This window comes from Podarcis muralis, chromosome 11 (genome assembly GCF_964188315.1).
Source record: "Podarcis muralis chromosome 11, rPodMur119.hap1.1, whole genome shotgun sequence".
In the NCBI taxonomy this organism is placed as follows: Eukaryota; Metazoa; Chordata; class Lepidosauria; order Squamata; family Lacertidae; genus Podarcis; species Podarcis muralis.
In genome coordinates this window covers 7517803-7523597 of record NC_135665.1, presented here as the reverse complement: position 1 = coordinate 7523597, position 5795 = coordinate 7517803, and the positions used below count along the sequence as shown (strand labels likewise).

Here is a 5795-nt window from a genome sequence, read left to right as displayed (position 1 = left end):
TTTGGCGTCTTAGCATGTGCTGAAGTGATTTCTGGCACTGCGGACATGCACAGATGTGATTTCCGGCGTTGCGCTGCAGCTCACAGAGGATCTCCACAGGAGTGATCAGACCCATGCCCAGTAAGCCTTGCCGACCCCTGGTTTAGCTTCTCCCCCACCATGAAAACAATGAAACCCCTCCCCTGACACACATGCACTGCATTTAGGCTTTGGGAAAAGATCTCATTGGCACCAAGCCTAACTGCAGCACAGCAGGAATTTTCACTCATTTGGGCAGCCCCTTCCGCTGTGCTGTGTTCCCAACATTACCTGTCTTTTCTTTTTTTTAAAAAAAGTAAAAGCACAGTTGGCATTATGTGTAGCTAAGCCTTTAGTCTATTTTTTCTGAGTACAAATCAGCCCCATATCTGTCCTGCTACCACAACTTCTCTTATCGCAAACTTGCTGCAGGTAGGAATTACTCTGTTGCAGCAAAAACAAGAGCCGGCTTTGCTGCACATTAAAGACGAGAGTTGCGGTTTATTGCCATTCATCCTGGTTCGGAAAAGCTCTGCCGGATGGCACAGTGAGGATGCAATGGAGGCAGCAGAGTATGCTCAATAATGTTAGTCCTCACCAGTGTTTGACTGGAGTTTACCTCCACTCATGTTCAAGCTGTTTCCCAGCTTGTTTCCTCACCCTAAGCTATCACCCTACCAGGGACGGAAGTGGGCTCCACAAAGTGGTGGTTGTGTCAATGGCCTGAGCCATTCCACAATTTGGCCAGGGCTTTGACAGGAGTGCCACTCATAAATAATAATATAATAATTTATTATTTATACCCCACCCATCTGGCTGGGTTTCCCCAGCCACTCTGGGCGGCTTCCAACAAAACACTAAAATACAATAACCTATTAAACATTAAAAGCTTCCCTCAACAGGGCTGCCTTCAGATGTCTTCTAAAAGTTTGGTAGTTATTTTTCTCTTTGACATCTGATGGGAGGGCGTTCCACAGGGTGGGTGCCACTACCGAGAAGGCCCTCTGCCCGGTTCCCTGTAACTTGGCTTCTCGCAGCGAGGGAAGCGCCAGAAGGCCCTCGGCACTGGACCTCAGTGTCCAGGCAGATTGGATCCATCAGCCTCCGAGTGCAGAGCAGAAACCTCCAATGCAGGGAGTGCAGTAGACATGGGCATGGAAGAAGGGAAATGTGAAAACTGGAATGCAAAAGTAGTGTCTTCTGCAGTACAACTGTCTCACATGCAAGGTGCTTTAAAAAGCAGCAATGCTCTGCTAGTGGCCATCAATAATAACTAAGCCATGCCAAGTGCAGTAAGGATTTGCATAAAAGGCTAACCCAATTCACATTGTGCTTTTTTACAGCATATTGTGGCATGAACTTAAACAGAGCCCTCACAAGAGTAATTGTTCTCAATTAACACGGACTGGGAGAGTATCACACATCTTTTTTCAAGGGTGCCATCATCTATTACTATATTCCGTGAGAGTGCGACAGTAATTTGCTCACCTTCTTTTCTCTGCAAACATCTCTTTTTAGGTGAGAAGTTAAATATTTATAAGGTTTCACTAGAGATTATTCCCTTTCTTTTGGAGATTCCTCCCCTCCCACTGCCTGTAGGAAACACACATCTGTCTAGCGCCTGTAAAAGGCACTTGCCCAATTAGTGCACAACAATTTAAAAAGCTCTTAATTGATATTTGGGGGATTCTCTAATATGGATTGCTCAGTCTGTGAGTTGCCACATGAAGCCTCGCCTATTTGCAGGATGCCATTCTTAAGGACACGGGGTTATTTCCTCATTGCTACAGGCCAGAAACTGGTATGAAAATGGCTGCCAAAGATTCATGTGGTTAATGGGCATTTATTGTGGAATAGCCGTGCTTCATTCTCTCACTTTTAAACAGGGCATCTGCACGGCATCATAATCAAAACCAGTGGCAGTGTTGGGGCAGGACAGTGTTGAGGTACGAGCCCAGGATCCCACTCAGCAGAAGGAGAAGGAAGTCCCTCAAACACAGCAGAAATAAATGACCACATCTTGAAGTGAGGCGACAGACATTACCAGCTCAAGAGGGGGCTCCCCGTAAGACCACTAAGTCCAGATTCCAAAATTACTTAAATACAATGCTGGTCAAAACATCCTCCTCCCATGTTTTATTCCCTCAGAAAATTTGACTTTGTGGACAATTTGACAGAGGTGAACTACTGCACAATTCCCCACCATCACCAGCTGTTTTATGAGGATTTGACTAGTTATACCCTGCATTTCCTTCCTCTCTGGAAATCAGCTCTATACTTTAACTGAAATATACACGGAGTCGAGTGTGAATTTCATGCTCTTTATTCAGCTCATAGTAGCAATGAATGAAACTTTCCCCAAAACGTCTAGCTATATATACATTATTTACACAATGGACCCCGCGTGATTGGCTAATTCTGGGCTGCTCCTATAGGCCAATCAGGTCATGGATTCACCTCCTCCAGAAGCCTGATTGGCTGTTCCTGCAGGCCAATCAGTTCGCTGATTCACTTCCACCTGGAGCCGGATTAGGTGGCTCCTGCGGACCAATTAGACTGCTACATTCTGGATCCTATTGTTCTAGGATTCAGCACATAACATTAACCCTTCCATTTCTAACTGCCATTGCCTTTATACCTGTTTCTCCGCCCCCCCGGGGGGGGAGTATCATGATTAGGAGTGCATTCCCTTACATCATGGTCCCCATCTCATATAATTAAAATGGCATTATTTCAACATTTGAGGCTTGGGAATGAAGAACAACCCACCTGGCTACAGAACAGATTTGAAAGCAGAGGCTGGGATTCTTCTTCTAGATTAAAGCAGAACAGCATTGCTTGGTGCTGCTAAACCACCCACATCTGGAAACAGCCCTACTCTTTGCAGAGAAAGCGGTACGGAAAGGAAAAGGGTGAAGATGTGGGGAGTTCGTTCCAAAGCTACGGAAGCAAGATAACAGCATCCTCTGGAGCTATTTTAAGAAAGCAGACATGCATTAAGAGTTAAATATCTGCACAGTTTGACAGTCATTCTGTAGCCTAGCAATACGTGTCCCCTTTAATGGTGCCAAGAATCTAGATTTCCTTCCTGTCCTATTGATTCTGTATAAAGCCACCGGGCAGTTGGAAAGCTACACTGAAGCGGAAAGTGAGAGTACTCTGTGCCCGGGAGGCTGGCGGGGGGGGGGCTGGGCTCTGAACACCCTGTAATTCCCCACTTAATGGTTCCCATATCTGGCCATTACATCGGGAATGTGAGAGGCTTGAAAGGCATGCAGATTGGGGTTGTGAAATACGCTGCCCTGTCACAATTGCTTGCCTTTTTAATTCATTCATTAATTCGTCAAATTGCTGCTACAGTTTTGCATCCTGTTCCCAGACAATGGAGTTCCCTGTTTCATAAAAACCTGTTGAGAAGTTTCTCTAATGCTCTCAAGAGAAAGCAGAGAAAGAAGTTCTCAAAAATGTTGCCGTGTTTCACCATTCAGATGGAGGCTGCCCTAGTGAGCTATTAGGGCTAGATCAATCATTATCCTAACTAGGCCAGAGTGCACAGCCCCGGCTAAAAATAGGGTCCGTCCATTATCCCTCTGGCTGGCTATCACATATGAGATTATAACCCACAATTTCCAGGAAAAAGCCTACTGACACATGTATTTTTCTGTTATAAGTGCGTCTGATTCCTTTGTGTCACAGTCTCTTTGTGATTGTTTTGGCAGAGTAACTTCTGGGCTGTTACAGACTCTTTGCCAACCCGCTCAACTATGAAAACGACCCTGTTCCAACAACCCTCTTCTTAAGACATCTTTATAGATTGATTTGGTGTTAATTAAAATTGTTAATCTCTACCCCACTCCGGGAACAAATAACCTCACAAATGCTCAGTGCAGCTGTTTGTTCTCAATTATCCCCTTTCTTACAAATCAGATTTTTGGAGATCTGGCTGTTCTACAGAACATGCCAGAAATGATATGCACGATGCTGAATGCACAAAGTGATCAATCTCGGCTGCAAATAACTCTGCTGAATTTAGCTGTGCCCTCAGTTTTCGTCAATATACTCATTTGTTAGTGATGTCTCATAGTATCATGTTAAGTGGTCATAACATGTACCCCATGGAGTGGCCAAGATGGCGGACGTACTAGACCTCCATGAGGCGGGCGGTGAGGACTTCGCCATGGATGAGGATGGCGATGAAAGCATCCACAAACTGAAGGAAAAAGCAAAGAAGAGGAAAGGTAGAGGGTTTGGGTCAGAGAAGGGTTCCAGAGCCCAAGTCCGTGAGGATTACGACAGCGTGGAGCAAGATGGGGATGAGCCGGGTCCCCAGAGATTGGTGTAAGGCTGGATTCTCTTTGTCAAGGGTGTCCATGAGGAGGCCACCGAAGAGGACATTCATGACAAGTTTGCAGAGTTTGGGGAAATTAAGAACCTCCACCTGAATCTTGACTGGCGGACCGGTTACCTGAAGGGCTACACCCTGGTAGAATATGAAATGTACAAAGAAGCCATGGAGGGACTGAATGGACAAGACTTTATGGGGCAGCCAATCAGTGTGGATTGGTGTTTTGTCAGGGGACCTCCGAAAGGGAAGTGAAGGGGTGGCCGTAGAAGGAGGAGCAGGAGTCCTGACAGAAGGAGGCGCTAAAGGTGGGGAGGGAGGTTCTCCTTTTTGCGATGCTTGTGGTGTTAAATCCTGGCGAACCAGAAGGAAATGCCCATCTGCACTAAGACCATATGCTTATATCTTTTTCTCCCCCTGCCCCCCGGTTAATTTTGTATTTACACAGTTTGATTATTTCTTAATTACTCTCAATCTGATGTCTCAGTTTACATGAGACAGTTTCCTGTTATTGGTGTCCTTGGACATACGTCCTCCTGTGTCTTGGTACAAGTCATTGTGCTTTTGAGTCTTTGAGAAGGGACGGTCTGAAAGCAATGTTCAGAATAAAAAGATTATGGACTTTTTTATATAAAAAATAAAAAAATAACATGCACCCCATTGGCAGAAGTGGGGGGTTGGCACGCTTGAACCTAACTGTGGCATAAAGCTAGGCCTGCACTTCTGCTATCCTCTGTCATGGCTCCACAGTTCATGCACCCAGAATCATACCAGAATGGGGGCTCTCCTGATTTTGAACTTGTAACTCCCTTCAACTCCAGCCGGCATGGCTAGTGATCAGGTATTGTAGGGCTTGTAGCAGGGGCAGACCTTGGTAATCTTTTGTTACATAGCACTCTATTCATGGTCATAATATGGCACCCCAAATGGATCTTCTCAGTTATAGGTCTTCTCAATTTTGCACCCCCTGGTCTTGGTGTCCTGTGTGGGGAAACCGCTCGCAACACCCCCATCGTTCTGCCCAGATGCTGAGGTCCAGCGCTGAGGGCCTTCTGGCGGTTCCCTCACTGCGAGAAGCCAAGTTACAGGGAACCAGGCAGAGGGCCTTCTCAGTAGCGGCACCCGCCCTGTGGAACGCCCTACCATCAGATGTCAAAGAGATAAACAACTACCTGACATTTAGAAGACATCTGAAGGCACCAGGGAAGTTTTTAATGTGTGACATTTTAATGTATTTTTAATCTTTGTTGGAAGCCGCCCAGAGTGACTGGGGAAACCCAGCCAGATGGGCGGGATACAAATAATAAATTATTATTATTATTATTATTATTATTATTATTATTATTATTATTATATCAGGTGCTGCTTATAATTCCACAGCATCTGAAAGGCCACTGGTTCCCCGTCCCTGTGCTAGCGGCACGAGCAATTCCAA

At 45.7% G+C, this 5795-nt stretch overlaps 1 pseudogene; it reads left to right on the top strand.

Moving 5' to 3' along the window:
* The first annotated feature begins 4147 nt into the window (after window positions 1–4147).
* Window positions 4148–4780, top strand: LOC114606535 (RNA-binding protein 8A pseudogene; annotated as a pseudogene).
* The last annotated feature ends 1015 nt before the right edge of the window (window positions 4781–5795 follow it).